Below are 22,332 nucleotides of genomic sequence, written 5' to 3'. Positions count from 1 at the left end.
CCCTGATGCCACCTACTCCGACCAAGGGCCCTCCCCACGGGCGCCACCCAGCCGCAGCAATAGCCACCTGGCAGGATGGCCATTGCCGGGAGTCCTGATGCCCCAGGGAGATGGGCATCTACTCCTTGGCATACGTGGGGAGTTAACGGCGCAGGCATCAGTAGAGCGATCCCTGTGTTGTCAGGGGGCTACAACCAACAGGGTACATGGCGGCCCCACCACAACGGACTGGCTACCGTGCTGGATCTTAGGTGCAAAAATGTCCAAGGTCGTCGTCGCAGTTAAAAGCAACACTGCAGAGTGCAGCGCGGTAATCGCACCCAGGGACGTATCCTAGCCCAAGAGATGGAAAACGAGCGGGACACCATTGCAACGACGAAAAAGCCGGCTAAAGGTCTCAATACACGACGGATACAGTGCACCATGTAAGGCGCCCTTCCCCAATTGGCTCGCTCTTCGGAATAATTTAGAAAGATGGAGGTCAAACCCGAGAGGGGACCATCACATAAGGCCGAAACATTTGAGACTCCTTTTAGTCGCCTCTTACGACAGGCAGGAATACCGCGGGCCTATTCTAACCCCCGAACCCGCAGGGGGTCGTCTCTCCCGCGGTGGTCTAGCGGTTCTAGGCGCGCAGGTTCGAATCCTGCCTCGGGCATGGATGTGTGTGATGTCCTTAGGTTAGTTAGGTTTAAGTAGTTCTAAGTTCTAGGGGACTGATGACCTCAGAAGTTAAGTCCCATAGTGCTCAGAGCCATTTGAACCATTTGATCTCCTACTTTTTTCAGAATCTCGAACAGCTTGCACCATTTTATATTGTCGAACGCTTTTTCCAGATCGACAAATCCTATGAAAGTGTCTTGATTTTTCTTTAGCCTTGTTTCCATTATTAGCCGTAACGTCAGAATTGCCTCTCTCGTCCCTTTACTTTTCCTAAAGCCAAACTGATCGTCACCTAGCGCATTCTCAATTTTCTTTTCCATTCTTCTGTATATTATTCTTGTAAGCAGCTTCGATGCATGAGCTGTTAAGCTGATTGTGCGATAGTTCTCGCACTTGTCAGCTCTTGCCGTCTTCGGAATTGTGTGGATGATGCTTTTCCGAAAGTCAGATGGTATGTCGCCAGACTCATATATTCAACGGTGGACTACAAAAGACTAAAATATGGTTTGTCGGCGTTCTGGAAGAAGAATCTGTAGACAGGGAGAATATTCCGCGATTTCGTGAATATGATTCGTTTTCGGAATTACGGGGGTGGGGAGCTAGCTGTGGGGAGACGAGGTTTTCCGTTGTGAGCGCCCGTGTGTGACGGTCGCTCAGTATCAGCTTTGTTGGTGCAGACGGACTTGCTGTCTTTGCTCTCAGGAGAGTTTCTAGTTAGAACAGTTAGGCATTGTACTGTTGCGAGCCTATACGATTCTAGACTTCACCTCCGGATTGGAAACCGTCGTTGAGTACGCAGCGTTCAGTAATTGAGAGCACTTCCTCTGCCTATACTTGCATTGAGACGTTATCTGAACTCCGCCCTTGTGGTTGGGAGTTCGCGTTTCTCGTCTGTAGAACACAGAGAAGAGAAGACAGTATTGATTAGTCAGAGGACAGCCTCTTCCATCGTCGCAGACGAGTACGAGAACCATCACTTCGACGCATCGGACGCAGTACGTACGGTGGTATCGCAAATTGCTTCGGCTTATTAGGGCTATCAAAGCTAAACAGCTGTAATCACGTTAGTTTATTTCCACTGAGGTTCCATACCACTGTAGACCTCCTTTGAAAGTAGTGTCTTCTAGTGTTTTGTACGTAGATGCTGTCAGTCATTTCGCGTCAGAGATATTAGACCGTGCAGTCATAACAAGGGTCAGAGTTGGGCAATTGATTAATAATTTTAGTTAGGAAATATATACCTAAAGGGTTGATTTCAATCTATAATAAATACATATTGAACAACAACGTTTATCATTTAGTAGTATTAGTTGCTTTCATCATTCATTTATGTTTAGATTGTAATTTATATGTTAAAAAGAGCATTAAGAGATTCTAAGATCTGCTTCAGGGGGTAGTCAGACAGGGCTAAATCATCATAGCGTTTATTATTTTCCGTTGCGCACATTCATTTTCACACCTGCCTGTAGTAGCATCTTGGACTGGTCACAAAAACTCTTAATCATTTACTTGCCCGCCAATACCGTGTTCGTGTACGAAGTGCTACTCACATTGGATCATGTCTAGGTGCTTTCCTTTTTTGTTAGGCAGTGTATTTGTACATAGAAAGTGTATCTTCTTTGGAAATCTGTTGGCACGTTCCACATTCTAACGATCCACATAACACGCAAATAAATGAATCAGACACTTCCATTAGCATAAATCTGTCAAGGTCTTGTCGCAGTGGTAACACCGGTTTCCGTCAGATCAATGCAGTTAAGCGCTGTTGGGCATGGTCAACACTTGGATGGGTGACCGTCAGGAACTGCCGAGCGACGTTACCAAGAGGGCTGAGCTCAGCCCTAGTAAGGCGAACTGAGGAGCCACGCGACTGAGAAGTATCGGCTCTGGTAACGAAACGTTACAACGACCGGGAAGTGGTGTGCTGGCTACATGCTCCTCCAAATTCGCATGTATTGATGTCTCTCGGATTAGGATGACTTGGCGGCCGGTCGGTGCCGTTCGGCCTTCCGAGACCTATCCGGACAGAGCTTTTAGTTTATAAGAATAAGTCTGCTTTGCAACGGTCCGGCCGTTTACAAAATTTCTTGCTCTTTTATTGGCATTATAAAGCCACTATCGTATTGAGAGCAAGTAACGTACGTCTGTGGATAGCCTCCGCTTTGATCCACGAAACCCCCGATGTTTACACTGTCCAATTGCGCAGCTGATTAGGCGCAGCTGAGTCTCATCAGCGAGTCCGCTTTCTGCGAAGATTTTCAATTGCGGAATCGCAGGATCCACTCTTCTTTTACTTCTTGTTTCCTTGAATCATTCCTGCAATTCTCCCGCTTCTTCCGGAACTACCTGGCATCTCTCTCTCTCTCTCTCTCTCTCTCTCTCTCTCTCTCTCTCTCACTCGGTCCGTCACTCATATTTCCATACTGCTTCTCTTTTTCTTGTGAAGCGGATTTCAAATTAGAGAGCGTAGTAGTTATGAAGCAAACGAAGAGTGAGAGAGAATGTTCCTTATTTTGATGATGCTGCGTTCTTTTGCCATCGCGGCTGTGTGGTGTGTGTATGTGTGCCCTCGAGTATTCAGTGCTGATGTTTTAATTAAACCCTGTGCTAAATTTATACTGCGCTCCTGGAGCGTCACCTCCCCTGCGTCGAGAGTCAACGCGCGCGTCCCTTCCCGGTTCTATTTTCGATGCCTTTATCTGGCGCCACCTTCTCGCCTGCTGACAAAAGCCTTTCCCGGGCGAGGAGGCATCGCCGCTACCCTCACGTCACTCTTGTTCATTTTTTTCCCGCGAATATATAGTCCGCAGAGGGATTATTTTCACCCCTCGAAACCCGGTGTTTATCCCGACGCCGCATCCCTGGCTGAATATTTTCCGGAACTAGTTGACGTCAGAGGCCAGTCAATAGGTAAAGCTGGCTAGTCCGTACCCGGGGGCGGCGCAGCTTTCTGAAATATTCGTGGTGTACACTTACCCTACAACTGCATTATCGGGTCTCTGCGCTTCTCTACACAAGGTCTATACAAGGGCGATGTACTTAAGGACAATATTATGGAAATGGAAGAGGATGTAGATGAAGCTGAAATGGGAGATACGATACTGTGTGAAGAGTTTGACAGACCACTGAAAGACCTGAGTCGAAACAAGGCCCCGGGAGTAGACAACATTCCATTAGAACTACTGACGACCTTGGTAGAGTTTTGTCAGGACTGGCTCTCCCATCTGGTGAGCAAGATGTATGAGACAGACGAAATACCCTCAGACTTCAAGAATAATATAATAATTCCAATCCCAAAGAAAGCAGGTGTTGACAGATGTGAAAATTACCGAACTATCAGTTTAATAAGTCACGGCTGCAAAATACTAACACGAATTCATTACAGACGAATGGAAAAACTGGTAGAAGCCGACCTCGGGGAAGATCAGTTTGGATTCCACAGAAATGATGGAACACCTGAGGCAATACTGACCCTACGACTTACCTTACAAAATAGATTAAGGAAAGGCAAACCTACATTTCTAGCATTTGCAGACTTAGAGAAAGCTTTTGACAATGTTGACTGGAATACTCTCTTTCAAATTCTAAAGGTGGCAGGGGTAAAATACCGGGAGCGCAAGGCTATTTACAAATTGTACAGAAACCAGATGGCAGTTATAGGAGTCGATAGGCATGAAAGGGAAGCAGTGGTTGGGAAGGGAGTGAGACAGGGTTGTAGCCTGTCCCCGATGTTATTTAATCTGTATATTGAGCAAGCAGTAAAGGAAACAAAAGAAAAATTCGATGTAGGTATGACAGTCCATCGAGAAGAAATGAAAACGCTGAGGTTCGCCGATGACATTGTAATTCTGTCAGAGACAGCAAAGTACTTGGAAGGGCAGTTGAACGGAATGGACAGTGTCTTGAAAGAAGGGTGTAAGATGAACATAAACAAAAGCAAAACGAAGATCATGGAATGTAGTCGAATTAAATCGGGTGATGCTGAGGGAATTAGATTAGGAAATGAGACACTTAAAGTAGTAAAGGAGTTTTGCTATATGGGGAGCAAAATAACTGATGATGGTCAAAGTAGAGAGGATATAAAATGTAGACTGGCAATGGCAAGGAAACCGTTTCTGAAGAAGAGAAATTTGTTAACATCGACTATAGATTTAAGTGTCAGGAAGTCGGTTCTGCCCGCATCTCGTGGTCGTGCGGTAGCGTTCTCGCTTCCCACGCCCGGGTTCCCGGGTTCGATTCCCGGCGGGGTCAGGGATTTTCTCTGCCTCGTGATGGCTGGGTGTTGTGTGCTGTCGTTAGGTTAGTTAGGTTTAAGTAGTTCTAAGTTCTAGGGGACTTATGACCAAAGCTCAGAGCCATTTGAAGTCGGTTCTGAAAGTATTTGAGTGTAGCCATATATGGAAGTGAAACATGGACAATAAATAGTTTGGACAAGAAGAGAATAGAAGCTTTTGAAATGTGGTGCTACAGAAGAATGTTGAAGATTATGTGGGTAGATCACGTAACTAATGAGGAGCTATTGAATAGAATTGGGGAGAAGAGGAGTTTGTGGCACAACTTGACAAGAAGGGACCGGTTGGTAGGACATGTTCTGAGGCATCAAGGGATCACAAATTTGTCATTGGAGGGCAGCGTGGAGGGTAAAAATCGTAGAGGGAGACCAAGAGATGAATACACTAAGCAGATTCATAAGGATGTAGGTTTCAGTAAGTACTGGGAGATGGAGAAGCTTGCACAGGATAGAGTAGGATGGAGAGCTGCATCAAACCAGTCTCAGGACTGGAGACAACAACAACAACAGCGCTTCTCTGGAAAATAAAAATAAACACCCAACACTTGAGAGTTTTCGGGTGATCATCCGAGATGTTAATTATATTTTTATGAACTCTCCGATGCCTTTGAACTAAACGCGGAGAAGTTGGTTTGTTTCACTGAACTCTTTAGACACGTGCTCACGTCACGGATTCCGTATATAGAGATATAGCGGAAAACATTTCGCCCTGTCAGGAACGGGCAACGGCCTTGCCACAGTGGATACACCGGTTCCCGCCAGATCGCCGAAGTTAAGCGCTGTCGGGCGTGGCCGGGACATGGATGGGTGACCATCCAGGCCACCATGCGCTGTTGCCTTTTTTCGGGGTGCACTCAGGCTCGTGATGCCAATTGAGGAGCTACTCGACCGAATAGTAGCGGCTCCGGTCAAAGAAAACCATCGTAACTACCAGGAGAGCGGTGTGGTGACCACACGCCCCTCCTAACGCATCCTCAGCTGAGGATGACACGGCGGTCGGATGGTCCGGATAGGCCACTTGTGGCCTGAAGTCGGAGTGGTTGTCAGGAACGTCGTGATTTACCGCCAAGAGCTAATGACAAAAATTTCATTACTGGACAAACTCTTCTGGTCCACAGGCGGTCATCAGGTTGCTGCATACCAACTGAAATAACGCTTAAAGAGTATTAAAAGGTTAAACTGACGCAGTAATGTTAACTGAGACACATGCCAACGAAATCCCACATGTAAAAAAATCTGACATACATAAAACCCTTCATACCATAATACTAGGCAATATAAAATCAGTGGCGTTAGATAACAAAGTTCGTCGTTGGCAGTTAAACTAAGCCACACAGAATAATGTAACCAGCTATGAAAAAAACAAAGCGTACAATCAGAGATACATCTTATTTATACACAATTACGTATCGTCACATAGAGAGTTAAATTACATTGTCAATCATAAAATGTCCCAGCCAGTGCATTCGTTCATGCTACATCAACAATCAGCATTAACAGTACCAACAGAGGCATTCTTCTCTTTTAGAGATGTCCGGAAGAACAGACATCTTATGCAGTCCAGTGGCCGTACATACAAATATTTATTCAAAGGTTTTCAATTGCGTTAGCCGCATGTAGGCGCTGAAACGAACCAATGGCAACAGGTGGAAATTTGCACCGTAGCGGGACTCGAACCCGAATCTCCCGCTCAACGTGAGCGCTCTCCTTAACCACATCGGCGATCCGAGCACACTGCTCATGCGAACCAAATTCGCAGCCTCTTAACAACACAAGCGTAGCGTCGTCCACCCACTAACACTCACACGCCATTTCGGATTCCCGCAACAGGTCGGGCTTGTTGTGGAAGAATGGATCTTTGGTAGTCACACCGTATTGACATACGAGGCGCGATCAGTAATACATCACATTTTTCCTGAAAGCAGACTGTTTCATTCAGGATTCCAACGCACCTTAGTATTCCCCGTTCATTTGGCTACAAAACCCTACTTTTCAGGATAATCTCCGTTCAATGCGATGGCTTGGTTCAAATGGTTCCAATGGCTGTGAGCACTATGGGACAACTGCAGTGGTCATCAGTCCCCTGGAACTTAGAACTACTTAAACCTAACTAACCTAAGGACATCACACACATCCATGCCCGAGGCAGGAGTCGAACCTGCGACCGTAGCGGTCGCGCGGTTCCAGACTGTAGCGTCTAGAACCGCACGGCCACTCTGGCCGGCCAATGCGATGGCCTCACGCCCCCCAAACTGGGATGGCCTGTTTGCCCGCATGGTACCACTCTACGAGGAGCGTTTGTAATGCCCGTGCAAAAATAAAAACTACTTACGTGTTTGAAGTAAACCTTTTTTTTTTATTTTTCGACATAGTCTCCTTTTAGACTTATACACTTCGTCCAATGGTGTTCTAATTTCTTGATCTCTTCCAAATAAGAGGAATTGTCCAAGTCTGCAAAATTGGTTTGTCCCACCAGCTATTTCTTCAAAGTGGGGGACAAACAGTAGTCCGAGGTAGCCAAGTCTGCAGAATAGGGAGGATGTGAAACGAGTTGGAATCCTATTGCCATTAATTTTGTGACCACAACTGCTGATGTGTGTGCTGGTGCATTGTCGTGATGGAGAAGGACCGTTTTGCAGTCCAAGCCGGCGTTTTCTTGCAGCTCGTTTTTCAAACGATCCAGTAACGATGAATAATATGCTCCTGTAATAGTTTTACCCTTTTCCAGATAGTCGATGAGGATTATCCCTTGCGAATCCCAAAAGACAGTCGCCATAACCTTTCCGGCCGAAGGAATGGTCTTTGCCTTTTTTGGTGGAGATTCTCCCTTGGTAAGCCATTGCTTAGATTGTTGTTTGGTCTCAGGAGTTTAGTACTGTATCCATGTTTCATCCACAGTGACGAAACGATGCTTAAAGTCCAGCGGATTCTTCCTGAACAGCTGCAAACCATCCTTGCAACACTTCACACGATTCAGTTTTTGGTCAAGCGAGAACAATCGCGGAACCCATCTTGCGGATAGCTTTCTTATGCCCAAATGTTTATGTAAAATATTATGTACCCGTTCATTCGAGATGCCCACAGCACTAGCAATCTCACGCACCTTCTCTTCTGTCATCCACTGCCATATCACGGATTTTATCAATGATTTCTGGAGTCGTAACCTCCACAGGGCGTCCAGAATGTTCAGCATCACTTGCACCCATAAGGCCACTCCGAAAATTTTGAAACCACTTATAAACTGTTTTAATCGAAGGTGCAGAGTCAGCGTAATGTTTGTCAAGCTTCCCTTTAGTCTCCTGAAGCGTTTTGGCTTTCATACAGTAATGTTTAATCACCACACGAAATTCGAGACTTTGATGGTGGCATCTCTCGGACTTCGCACGGACTTTTCATACGCCCTCGTACTGATCGATGTCGGATTCAACATCTTTCTGCATCAGTAACGTCTCCATCATCCACGTACTGCTTCCCATGAAGTGCATCCATCATTGGACCAGACAGATGGAAGCTGGAAGGTGCGAGATCTGAGAGAATGAAGAACAGTCCGATGAAGTTTTGTGAGCTGTTTTCGTGTGCAAAGACTCGCGTGAGGCCTTGCGTTGTCGTGAAGGAGAAGTTAGTTTGCATTTTTGTGGCGACGAACACGTTGAAGTCGTTTCCTCATTTGTTTGAGAGTAGCAGAATACACTTCAGAGTTGATCGTTACACCATGAGAGAGCACATCAAACAGAATAACCCTTACAGAGTCCCGGGCCACTTGTGTAGCGAAGTGTTTGGTTCTGATCCGTCGAGCACCTTGAATGAGAGTGTCGACACATTCCACCGTTGCAGGTGTATGTGGCTGGCCGGACTTTGTTGCGATGATGGTGGATGCCTCGCTCAATGACACACCATGCTTTTTGTTCACTGTTAGGTCTCCGTAGGCATTCTGCAAGTGACTATGAACATTTGCGATGTTCTGGTTTTTCGCCAGAAGGAACTCAATGACAACTCTGTTTAAACGCACCTCAGTTCCAAACACCATTTTGAAGGCTACGAGTAGCACATTCTTTTAAGCGAAATGGGCCGAGAAAAAAATAGTGTTGTATTTTTATTGACCACCTCTCGTATGCACAGAAGTAGCTGGAAGGCGTAGTTTGAGGTTGACAGTAGAACATTTTTCATTTTCACTGTGGTTCCCATTTCGCGACGGATGGAACATTGAAAAAAAAGCCCTTGTACATGGCTGTTGTGTTCTTTTCCTCTTTCGATGGGGTAAGAACAGTTTTGAAGCTTTTTTATCAAATTCTTTACATGACGACAAAAATAGACACCGCAGGGTTCCAGGAGCAGAGAGCATTTGCAGGGCATCACCTTACCTGCGCGATGGCAACCCTTCTTCATCTTGACAAGTCTTGTCATATAGTTTAGAACTCTTTGTCTTCCCAACGAGTCAGTTACGAGAAGAAATTTGTGCTCTTTAACGTTGTACAAAACTTGTAAGCTTCCCAGATTTTGGAGGAGTAACACCGACATTTCTGTATTTTGCCGCGCGTATACACACCGTTTTTTTGCATCCCCAGTCCAAAAGAGCCTGGAAGTTGTTGCAGGCGTACGTAGACAACTGACAATTTTCCAGAAAGAATTATACTCGGTACGTCCCATAAGTAAAACAACGTCTTGTTTGTTTTCAGTAGCCAGTTGAGATTGAAAAAGGGCAGAATTAGTTGTGGGGCATTGTGCAACATTCCCGCTTCAGCCCCTGTAGTTTCATGATTCAGATATGTTGCGTCGCTATACGTAGCTTCAAAGTGGCGTTCTTAACAGGGATATTTTCCAGGCAGAGGTTCTTGCGACGGAAAAACCATATATTCAGACGCTTTTTGACTCCGCCCCTGGTAGCTGAGTGGTCAGCACGACGGAATGTCATACCTACCGGTCTGGGTTCGATTCCTGGCTGGGTCGGAGATTTTCACCGCTTAGGGACTGGGCGTTCTCGTATTGTCCTGATCATCATTTCATCCCCATCGACACGCAAGTCGCCGAAGTGGCGTCTACTGTTAGAATATTGCTGCGCGGTGTGGGATCCTTACCAGGTGGGATTGACGGAGGACATCGAAAGGGTGCAAAAAAAGGGCAGCTCGTTTTGTATTATCACGTAGTAGAGGAGAGAGTGTGGCAGATATGATACGCGAATTGGGATGGAAGTCATTACAGAAAAGACGTTTTTCGTCGCGGCGAGATCTATTTACGAAATTTCAGTCACCAACTTTCTCTTCCGAATGCGAAAATATTTTGTTGAGCCCAGCCTACATAGGTAGGAATGATCATCTAAATAAAATAAGAGAAATCAGAGCTCGAACAGAAAGGTTGAGGTGTTCGTTTTTCCCGCGCGCTGTTCGGGAGTGGAATGGTAGAGAGATAGTATGACTGTGGTTCGATGAACCCTCTGCCAAGCACTTAAATGTGAATTGCAGAGTAGTCATGTAGATGTAGATGTACTCGAAAGACTTGCACCAGGCGAACGGTCTACCCGACGGGAGGCCTTAGCCACACGTCATTTCCATTTTAGAGGCTTTTGCAGTGTGGCAACGGAGACACTGCAGTGAACAAAAGCACGGTGAGTCGTTGGGTGAGGCGTCTTTCATAATCTTAACGAGGTCGCGGAAACCTGTCCGATCTCCCGCATCGAGGCGGCCGCATACGGCTCTGACACATGCAGTACTGAAACGTGCGGACACTCTTTCGAAATGATCCACGGACGACAATCAAACATCTCGCTGCACAAATGAACGCCTCTCTGTTGGCAGTGCAGGCACACTCGTCCAACAGTTAGTCTACTCAGGGATAATGTGCCCACTGCGTTGTTCGCTGCCTAACTGAAGACCATAAAGAGCAACGAAGGACTATGTGTGCGGAACTGCTTGTGCGTTACGGGGCTGACAGTGCCAATGTCGAACATCGGTGAAACGTAGATTCATCACTTCGAACCGGAAACAAAAAGGTAGTCCATACAGTGGTATCACACAATTTTGAAGCCGCACCATCAGCAGTCACGGTGACGGTCTCCTGGAACTGGAGGCGTTATTCTGCTCGATGACCTCCCTCATGTTGCAACGATCAACTTTGAAGTTTATTGTGCTACCCTCAGGAAATTGAAGAGACGACGACTACGTCGTGTTCGTCGCCACAAAAATGCAAACGAACTTCTCATCCTCCATGACCATGCAAGACCCACAAGTCAGCGCACCCGAGAGGAGCTCACAAAACTTCATTGGACTCTTCTTCCTCATCCATCCTACAAGCCAGATCTCTATCCTTCCGACTTCCATCTTTTCGCCCAATGAAGTGTGATCTCCAAGGGAAGCAGTGCGTGCACGATTGGAAGGTTACTGGTGCAGCAAGAGTTTGGCTCCGACGTTGATCAGTAAAGTGGTACCATGCGGCTGTACAGTGGGTAAGGGCGTTGCATGGAACGGAGATAATGTTGAAAAACAGGGTTTTGTGCCAAAATAGTGGGTATTAGAAACCTGAATAAACCTGAGTCGTGCGTGGCTCGTGTTCCCGCCATCATGTATTTTACACCCTGTTTTTAACGTACTTCCACCTCACTACATTAATTTAAATTACTGTCACTGAGTTACTGCTTTACCTGAGATGGGACCTGGATAAACTAAAAGAACCAGAGGTTGTAGAGAGTTTCAGGGAGAGCATAAGGGAACAATTGACAGGAATGGGGGAAAGAAATACAGTAGAAGAAGAATGGGTAGCTCTGAGGGATGAAGTAGTGAAGGCAGCAGACGATCAAGTAGGTAAAAAGACGAGGGCTAATAGAAATCCTTGGGTAACAGAAGAAATATTGAATTTAATTGATGAAAGGAGAAAATATAAAAATGCAGTAAATGAAGCAGGCAAAAAGGAATACAAACGTCTCAAAAATGAGATCGACAGGAAGTGCAAAATGGCTAAGCAGGCATGGCTAGAGGACAAATGTAAGGATGTAGAGGCTTGTCTCACTAGGGGTAAGATAGATACTGCCTACAGGAAAATTAAAGAGACCTTTGGAGAGAAGAGAACCACTTGTATGAATATCAAGAGCTCAGATGGCAACCCAGTTCTAAGCAAAGAAGGGAAGGCAGAAAGGTGGAAGGAGTATATAGAGGGTTTATACAAGGGCGATGTACTTGAGGACAATATTATGGAAATGGAAGAGGATGTAGATGACGATGAAATGGGAGATATGATACTGCGTGAAGAGTTTGAGAGAGCACTGAAAGACCTGAGTCGAAACAAGGCCCCGGGAGTAGACAACATTCCATTAGAACTACTGATAGCCTCGGGAGAGCCAGTGATGACAAAACTCTGCCATCTGGTGAGCAAGATGTATGAGACAGGCGAAATACCCACAGACTTAAAGAAGAATATAATAATTCCAATACCAAAGAAAGCAGGTGTTGACAGATGTGAAAATTACCGAACTATCAGTTTAATAAGTCACAGCTGCAAAATACTAACGCTAATTCTTTACAGACGAATGGAAAAACTGGTAGAAGCGGACCTCGGGGAAGATTAGTTTGGATTCCGTAGAAATGTTGGAACACGTGAGGCAGTACTAACCTTACGACTTATCTTAGAAGAAAGATTAAGAAAAGGCAAACCTACGTTTCTAGCATTTGTAGACTTAGAGAAAGCTTTTGAAACCTTAACTGGAATACTCTCTTTCAAAAACTGAAGGTGGCAGGGGTAAAATACAGGGAGCGAAAGGCTATTTACAATTTGTATAGAAACCAGATGGCAGTTATAAGAGTCGAGGGGCATGAAAGGGAAGCAGTGGTTGGGAAAGGAGTGAGACAGGGTTGTAGCCTCTCCCCGATGTTATTCAATCTGTATATTGAGCAAGCAGTAAAGGAAACAAAAGAAAAATTCGGTGTAGGTATTACAGTCCATCGAGAAGAAATGAAAACGTTGAGGTTCGCCGATGACATTGTAATTCTGTCAGAGACAGCAAAGGACTTGGAAGAGCAGTTGAACGGAATGGACAGAATCTTGAAAGGAGGACATAAGATGAACATCAACAAAAGCAAAACGAGGATAATGGAATGTAGTCAAATTAAATCGGGTGATGCTGATGGGATTAGATTATGAAATGAGACACTTAAAGTAGTAAAGGAGTTTTGCTATTTAGGGAGCAAAATAACTGATGATGGTCGAAGTAGAGAGGATATAAAATGTAGACTGGCAATGGCAAGGAAATCGTTTCTGAAGAAGAGAAATTTGTTAACATCGAGTATAGATTTAAGTGTCAGGAAGTCGTTTCTGAAAGTATTTGTATGGAGTGTAGCCATGTATGGAAGTGAAACATGGACGATAACCAGTTTGGACAAGAAGAGAATAGAAGCTTTCGAAATGTGGTGCTACAGAAGAATGCCGAAGATAAGGTGGGTAGATCACGTAACTAATGAGGAGGTATTGAATAGGATTGGGGAGAAGAGAAGTTTGTGGCACAACTTGACTAGAAGAAGGGATCAGTTGGTAGGACATGTTTTGAGGCATCAAGGGATTACAAATTTAGCATTGGAGGGCAGTGTGGAGGGTAAAAATCATAGAGGGAGACCAAGAGATGAATACACTAAGCAGATTCAGAAGGATGTAGGTTGCAGTAGGTACTGGGAGATGAAGAAGCTTGCACAGGATAGAGTAGCATGGAGAGCTGCATCAAACCAGTCTCAGGACTGAAGAGCACAACAACAACAACTGACCGTAAGCGTCGTTAGCAGCGCGTATCGACATATCCCCTCTCGTAGTATCTTTGCTCGACTGCTATTACTTCCCAGTCGTAGTCTGTCGTAAGGAGTTTGGGTCGCGAGTTCGGGTCTGCCAGTCAGTGGGAACGTGTCTGGAGCGCAGTCCGGACCTGCCAGTCGGGGAGTTGCAACGCGGCACTGGTGCAGTCGGGTTGGAGCAGCAGTGAGGTCTGCGTCGACGTGGCTCGCCCGACCATCGCCGCCACGCATCACTTGAGCCGGGCCACGGTCTCGGTGGATCGTCGGTCGGTCGTCTTACTGGACGACGCGTTTTGGCTCGCCGATCGTTCCTGAGTCGGCTGTCTGTGTGTGCATCGACTTGTCTTCGTGCGTACTTTGTTGGGTATCGTTCAGGTCTTCGTGCAGTGTTTGTCAGGTTGTGCGTGTAGTTGGTGTTATGTCCACTGACGACTATTTTAAATTTTGCAAAATTAATACTTACATTTATCTTTCAAGCTTAAACATTGCGGCCTTCTGCCTTTAAAAGATTATGGTAATATATTTTAAAATTTTGAAACTTAATTGTGGCCTTCAGCCACTGGCATTGCACCTTGCATATGTTTGTTCTATCTACTCTGCGGTGATGTTTTTTAATTGTTTTATTGCTATCTCAATTGGATTTTTATCTTATTCATTTGTTAAGATTTCTTGTTTGGAGGCTTTTAACCTTGAAAGGATTGCATTCGGTAAAGGTCCGGTTATGTGACGCTTTAGCTGTAAAAGTGTTATTAAATTATAATTACAATTAGAAGATGAAACTGACCCCAACCTATTTGGCCCTTTCTACAGTCCTAATTACCGGTTCTGCCCAGCAGGTTTAGCTGGCGCCTCTAAAGCAACATTCTTTCAGAAAAAAGTGTTGCCATTATTTGTTGAACGCCCCTTGTAGCCTGTTGGCGTGTTAGTAACGTAAAAATTGAAAGTAAAAAATTTCCTCATAGGGACACGACTCCACGATCCCTGGAGTGTGGTTCTGCACTCTTTCGCCAACCGCTGCCTAGAAACCACGCTAACCCAATGGCAGATGCTTCGCCCGACCCGCTCCAAAAAATGCCTTGTTTTTCCTAAACACTTGTCCATGTGGAGCTGCCACTTCTGTCACTTTCATTTCGGCCAACCGCCGCATCTAACAGATATCTGGATGTAGTCGGCAATGACGATTACGCGTGGGCCTCTTGTCAGTGCATATCACGGTAGTCGGGATTGGGAGTTTTGTTAAATTCTATATATGCAGTGGTTAATGAAAAAAATAAATACTGAATACTGCAATTTTTTTACTCTGCACTGCAATATTATTTACTCTGTTAAATATTGTGGGCCAGCATGAGACTCTCAAATAACCCAATAGCACGTTAACATACGTACGGACATCGGCTATTCCGAAGTACACACGAAATAACATTTTATACACAGCGCGCGACTCACTGCCTTCTAACAGATAGTTCGCGTGAGGGCTTCTATTATGGAGAGAAAATATGCGTGCTTTTACGCAAACTGTAATGATAAATTTGATTCTCAGGAGCTACTGGTCATTTATGTACCAACTTTCACAAAGAAACTGAGATATTTTTTATGCTTATTAAACGGAATATTTTTTCTGTATTTATTATTCGTTATCTGCAAGGCAAAAACTGAGGAGAATCTCATCTGCCGTTAAGCGGCCAATCTTAAACATACTGAAATTATTCAATACGAAAATATTAATGAATGGAATTTGTCTTTACCTTGCCAGCTTTGAAACTATTAAAAGATTAAAATAGCGAAGTCTCCCGCATTTACATTTAATATTACACACTGGATTTCTAACTAAAAGATATGGTCAGCGTAATGGCCGACCAAATGCTGCTAGGGAAAGAGAGCTCCCCGCAACACGAAGTTCTGAAATAGAGTTATTAATTACAATTAATGGTAGCTATAATGGGAGGTGCTGACTACTTCAATAACCAACACTTTCTAATAACAATTGGATATATATTCTGATAACTTACAGACAGACTAACATTAAATATCAGACTGTGATACAATGGCGGCCTTCCACTAGACGAAACAAGCTAGGAAAAAGAAGTCTAACCCCCCCCCCCCCCCAAAATATCTGTGCTCTTCTTCATCTACATTACACAGATACTATAAACAAAAGGCTATTTGTTAAACGGATCGCTGTTTGCGAGCTTTACAGATAATAAACTACGCTTTTTAATATTTGATGTTCATCGCGCCCACGGACGCAGTCTTTCGTCACATGGATTGAGAACCCAATAATAATAATAACCCTCGTCACTTGGAAAGGTGCATATCACAAGTACAACAGCAAAAAATCCCCAGAGAGCTTACAGGCTTCCAATGAAATACGAAAACAACCGCAAAAATTGTCAGACAAGTCAAGAAAAAAATTAATGAAAGAACAGTTGGACTCCATAGAGGACGACTTCCGTAACTCCAACACAAGAGATTTCTACAGTAGGTTTGCAGGGCAAGTCAGAACCTCTGCTTAAGGAAAAGTTATGGAAAAGTGGCACTGACAAATAAAGATAATTGCAAGATGCTGGCACAGTATTTCTCAGAACTTCTGAATTGCCCAGAACCCACAGAGAGATTCCTAGAGGAGGACCGACAGGGAAGCACACAGACTCACTACCCCCAACACAAGAGGAGGTCCACAGACACATCCTCAAACTCAAAAACAACAGGTGGTGAAGATGGTATAGTTGCCGAACAACTGTAAAACCTCGGACCAAACTGACTTAGAGAACTCACACACATTATCACACACATCTGGACATCAGAAAAGCTGCTAGATGACTGGAAATGCGCACTGATTCATCCATTACATAAAAAAGGCGACTGCACAGACGTAAACAATTACAGGTGTATTTCCCTACTATAAGTCACATACAAGATCCTTTCAGCATGCCTACTCAAAAGGACACAGGACCACCTGGAACACAAGATCGGCGAGTGCCAGGCGGGCTTCCGACCTGGTTGCACCTGTGCAGAACAAATCTTCAATTTGAAGACTACACTCAAAATCTAAGCCCTCATAAATACGCCAGACATATCCACTTTCGTTGATTTTGACCGCCAGTCATTGTTCCTCAACCTATACAAATAAGGTTCGGACAACAAGACACTGCGACTGATCGGACACTGACAAACACGACGTCAAAAGTGAAACTTAGGGGGGAAATCTCTGAACCCTTTGAGATCAGGACAGGCGTGTGTCGAGGTGATGGTCCCTCACCTCAACCTAGTGTTGGACAAAGTCATTAAGGAATGCGAGAAAGAGCTGAAATTAAAAGGATACTGGAAGCCAATGCCACTTGGACGACCCAAGGATGAACTGGAAGTTGGCTGTTTAGCCTTTCAGACAACGAAACCACAGCAATCAGGCAGGTAGAAGTACTCAAAGAGTGATCAGAAAATAGGGCTACAGATCTCCTTCTAAAAAACAGTTCTTCTGCACGAAATTCAACATACTGAATTTAAACACAAAATATGGCAAGATCAACAGAGTAACACATTTTAAATACCTACGGGAAGTGCTCGGACCGACAGGAAAGGAGAAAATCACGCAAAACATCAGGTTACTGAAGATGGAGAGAGCCTTATACAAAAAACACAGGGTATCTACAACAAAAAATGTCTGTTTACCTCCATCAAAATTCGTCACTACAATACGGTAATCAAACCTGAGGTGCTATAAACCTGCGAGACACAGACGCTACACACCAACGGCGACCTAGAGAAGATCTCCACAGACGAAAGAAAAATTATCGGGAAAATTATTGGATCAAAACTCAGAGACGAAGGATGCACACTCCAGAGACGCCACAGAGAAGTTGTCCAACCTCGCAGCGGACATCATGAAAAGGCGACTAAAATTTTACGGAAACATCATCAGACTCTCACAGACCAGACTCACCAACAGAATACTCAAATTCATACAGAGACTCAAAATCACTACACCTTGGATGGCGCAAGTCAAAATTGTTCTGGAAAAATCACAAGCAGATTCAGCGGACATCGTATACAAAAGCGTCTATAGACACAAAATACACAAGCGTAGGCTAATGTCAGAGAAGACAGCACCTAAAGCCCAAAGACCGAAGTGGACCGAAGAAAGGAAGAGGGCCTTTAGCGAAAGAATTAAAGAGTACTGGAAGAACAAGTAGTCATAAATGCTTCGAGTGGTCTGGTAAAGCCCTGTAACTCGTCTAATAATAATAATAATAATAATAATAACCGTAGTGCGTTAATCACGTAACTGGTCATTATACAACTAACCACACCGTTTTGCAAAGCCTTTAACCGCCGGTACAATTTTCCCCTGGTGCCTCGCTATTTAGTGGCTCCAGAGAGAGCCGGGACCCTGTGATGGAGACAGAAGTGGAGAACCGCTACCGCCGCCTTACGCCCCGTCGCCGGAGTTTAATTGGATTACGTGGGGTGGGAAGCTCCGCGGGGGCGTCACAGGAAGTCGGCCTGAAATACCGAATTACGACGGGGTTTCGCGGCCCGTCGAATTCAGCCGCCATAATGAAGAGTGCCCTCTGACTTGGTTCTCTCCTCAGTTCCTCCAGTGACACAGCGGCTGTTATAAGACTCAACCTCCACACGTCTCCACGATGGCGCCCCTATAGCACGCTACTTCGCAATTCATATGCGAATATTTTGTGATCTGCACAAGGATAATTTATCCATTGTACTGGTTGTTGACCACCGTGGCTGTGGACTACATTATTCCAAGAAACACAGCAACCGATCACTTTTTTACGTACACTCTAAGACGAAAAAAGCGACGCGCCAAGAAGGGCTTACTCAAATGGGACGTAAATCGATAGATGTGACGTGCGTGTATAGACAAACAAGTGATGACAATTTTAGAAAAAAAAGGTGATTCCTTCAAGAGAAACAGGTTGGCAGATTGAACAATAATGCATTGGTCCACCTCTGGTCCTCCTGCAGGCAATTATTACGTTTCACATTAACAGTTGTTGGATGTCCTTCCGAAGGATGTCGTGCCAAATTTTGTCCAATTGGCGAGACGGAATCCTGAGCTGGTTGCAGTTCCCCGGGTACAATGCTCCTAACGTTCTCAATTAGGGAGCGATGTGTTTATTCCTGTCCTACCACTGAAAGTACTTATATTAACATGTCTAATATACATCTATCAGAATTAGTTCTTTTTGCAGAAGACACTAATACATACAGCAATGAAATGTTTTATTGACTAGTTTTGTGCTAATGGTCTCCTTTATATCCTCGCCAATGGCTGATACTGACAGCTACTCAAAGGCACTACACATCGCAGTGGACGACCGCCATCAGGGCTGTGCTACACATATGATGTGCTAGACATTTCACTCGCATGAACTGCTTCAGGCGGGCAGCCGTGGTTCAGTGTAGTAGAGCCTGTTGCATGAGCTACTATCAATCACTCTCTTCTCCTTATTGGATTTTGACCATGCATTGTACCTGGACTTTCTTGTTCTCGTATTTGCATTTCATTTAATGGTCTGCTCTTGGTCAGATTGGCTTTATTTACGAATCACACGTTCGTCTCAGGTGTGGACAGAAAAGAATAAAAATTCATTTCGGAAACAGATAACGTATTAAGTTTTGCACATCTGGATTTACAACTCCAGAGATAATAACTCGTGTGAAGGAAGTAATAACTAGGGTGAAAAATTCAAAACGTTTAGTTGTTGAGAATTTGAAATGCCAAAAAATGCACTTTTGAACATTAGAAAACACATGTTAACCATCAGATGTCTTAGTCAACCTATATGTATAATCCACCGGTTTCGATCACACACCATTGCCACTGGATGTAAGTTCGCAGCTCGTGATCGTGCGGTAGCGTTCTCGCTTCCCACGCCCGGGTTCCCGGTTTCGATTCCCGGCGGGGTCAGGGATTTTCTCTGCCTCGTGATGACTGGGTGTTGTGTGATGTCCTTAGTTTAGTTAGGTTTAAGTAGTTCTAAGTTCTAGGGGACTGATGACCATAGATGTTAAGTCCCATAGTGTTCAGAGCCATTTGAACCATTTTTGAACTATCCACACAGCTATCGTAACACGTCCTTGAAATGCACTGAAGAGCCAAAGAAACTGGTACACCTGCCTAATACCGTGTAGGATTTCCGCGAACACGCAGAAGTGCCGCAACACGGCGTGGCATGGACTCTACTAATGTCTGAAGTAGTGCTGGAGGAAACTGACACCATGCATCCTGTAGGGATACCCATAAATCCATAAGAGTACGATGGGGTGCAGACCTGTTCTGAACAACGCTTTGCAAGTCATCCCAGATATCCTGAATAATGTTCATGTCTGGGGAGTTTGGTGGCCAACGGAAGAGTTTAAACGCAGAAGAGTGTCCCTGGGCCACTCTGTAGCAATTCTGGATGTGTGGGGTGTCGCATTGTCCTGCTGGAATTGCCGAAGTCCGTCGGAATGCACAGTGGACATCAATGGATGCAGGTGATCAGACAGGATGTTTACGTACGTGTCATCCGTCTATCTAGACATATCAGGATTCCCGTATCACTCCAACTGCACACGCTCCACACCATTACAGAGCCTCCACCAGCTTGATCAGTACCCTGCTCACGCAGGGTCCATGAATTCGTGAGGTTGCCTCCCTACCCGACCGAGCGAGGTGGCGCAGTGGTTAGACACTGGACTCGCATTCGGGAGGACGACGGTTCAATCCTGCGTCCGGCCATCCTGATTTAGGTTTTCCGTGATTTCCCTCAATCGCTCTAGGCAAATGCCGGGATGGTTCCTTTCAAAGGGCACGGCCAACTTCCTTCCCCGCCCTTCGCTAATCCGATGAGACCGATGACCTCGCTGTCTGGTCTCCTTCCCCCAAAACCAACCAACCTCCCTACCCGTACACGTCCATCAGGTCGATGAAATTTGAAACGAGATTCGCCCGACTAGGCAACACGTTTCCAGTCATCAACAGCCCAGGGTCGGTGTTGACGGGCACAGGCGAGTCGTAAAGCTTTGTGTCGTGCAGTCATCAAGGGTACACGACAGGGCCTTCTACTCCGAAAGCCGATATCGATGATGTTTCGTTGAATGGTTCACATGCTGACACTTGTTGCTGGCCCAGGATTGAAATCTACAGCAGTTTGCGGAAGGGATGCACTTCTGTCACGTTGAACGATTCTCCTCAGTCGTCGTTGGCCCCGTTCTTGCAGGATCTTTTTCCGGCCGTAGCGATGACGGAGATTTGATGTTTTACCGGATTTCTAATATTCACGATACGCTCGTAAGTGGTCGTACGGGAAATCCCCACGTCATCGCTACCTTGGAGATGCTGTGTCCCATCGTTCGTGCACCGACCATAACACCACCTTCAAACTCACTTAAGGGGCTCCGGAAAGGCTCAAAATCATGAAAAGTTCAATTTTTACTTTTTTGCGTTTTCTGAATCTGCAGACTATTACCTTTTAATAGATATATAATTTATTCAATTCCAAAGACTACAACTATTTTTAAATTTTTTTTGAAATGTGTTCTATATGGGCGTGACCCACTGTGGCGCTGTTAAACTGCTGTCAAATGGTGTTATTATTAACGTCCGTGTTCATCAGGTACATTTTAGTGATGTGAGATAAAGTATGTGTTGTGGCTAACCTGTGATGGTTCAATATATATCGCTGGTGTGATTGTCGATTGTTTCATGTTTATAATAATGGTAACAGAGATTTGACTGCAGCGTTCGATGGTACCTGGCATAAACGGGGACACACATCTCTTCATGGTGTAGTATCTGCCACCAGTATGTATACAGGGAAAATTTTAGATGTAGCAGTAATATCAAAGTATTGTAGATGTCCACAAAAATATAAAGGTACACATGAAAATAATTGCAAAGCTAACTATAGTGGCAGTAGTGGACGAATGGAAGTGGCTGGTGTTGCCAGTATATTCCAGCGTTCTGAGGCGTGTGATAAAGTGCGATATGTTAATTACCTTGGTGACGGTGATTCTAAAAGTTTCAAACATGTTCAAGGACTGAAGCCCTATGGTGATGATGTTGTAGCGCAGAAATTTGAGTGTATTGGACACGTACAGAAGCGAATGGGAACAAGACTTCGGCGATTGAATGCTTCGTACAAAAAACAAAAACTCAGTGATGGTAAAGGGTTGGATGGGAAGGGAAGGTTAACTGACAGTGTAATTGACAAAATACAGAACTATTATGGAATGGCTGTTAGGCAAAATACACAAAATGTCGACGAAATGAAGAAGGCTGTTTGGGCTCTTTTTTTTCATACTTCTTCAACCGATGAAAATCCCCAACATAGCTTGTGTCCCAAAGAAGAAGACAGTTGGTGTAAATATAACAAAGGATTGCTAACTGGTGAAGTGTACATTCATGAGCATAGTCTGCCTCATGCAATAATGGAGGTGATAAAACCTATTTTCAGAGACTTAGCAGCACCTGAACTGTTGAAAAAGTGTATTCACGGGAAAACTCAAAACCCCAATGAAAGTGTAAATAGTGTTATATGGTCGAGAATCCCCAAGACTGTATTTGTTGGAATAGAAACACTTCACTTTGGTGTGTATGATGCTGTTGCG

At 44.8% G+C, this 22,332-nt stretch overlaps 1 protein-coding gene and 1 pseudogene across 2 annotated transcripts in view; both read left to right on the top strand.

Moving 5' to 3' along the window:
* Positions 1-22,332, top strand: part of LOC126210148 (uncharacterized) — a 571,076-nt gene that overhangs the window by 489,209 nt on the left and 59,535 nt on the right. The window lies entirely within an intron of this gene.
* LOC126210821 (5S ribosomal RNA) lies at positions 5,676-5,793 on the top strand (annotated as a pseudogene).

Source organism: Schistocerca nitens, chromosome 10 (assembly GCF_023898315.1).
Source record: "Schistocerca nitens isolate TAMUIC-IGC-003100 chromosome 10, iqSchNite1.1, whole genome shotgun sequence".
Lineage (NCBI taxonomy): Eukaryota > Metazoa > Arthropoda > Insecta > Orthoptera > Acrididae > Schistocerca > Schistocerca nitens.
Note: the sequence above shows the minus strand (reverse complement) of the source record. Positions and strands in the feature narration are given on the sequence as shown.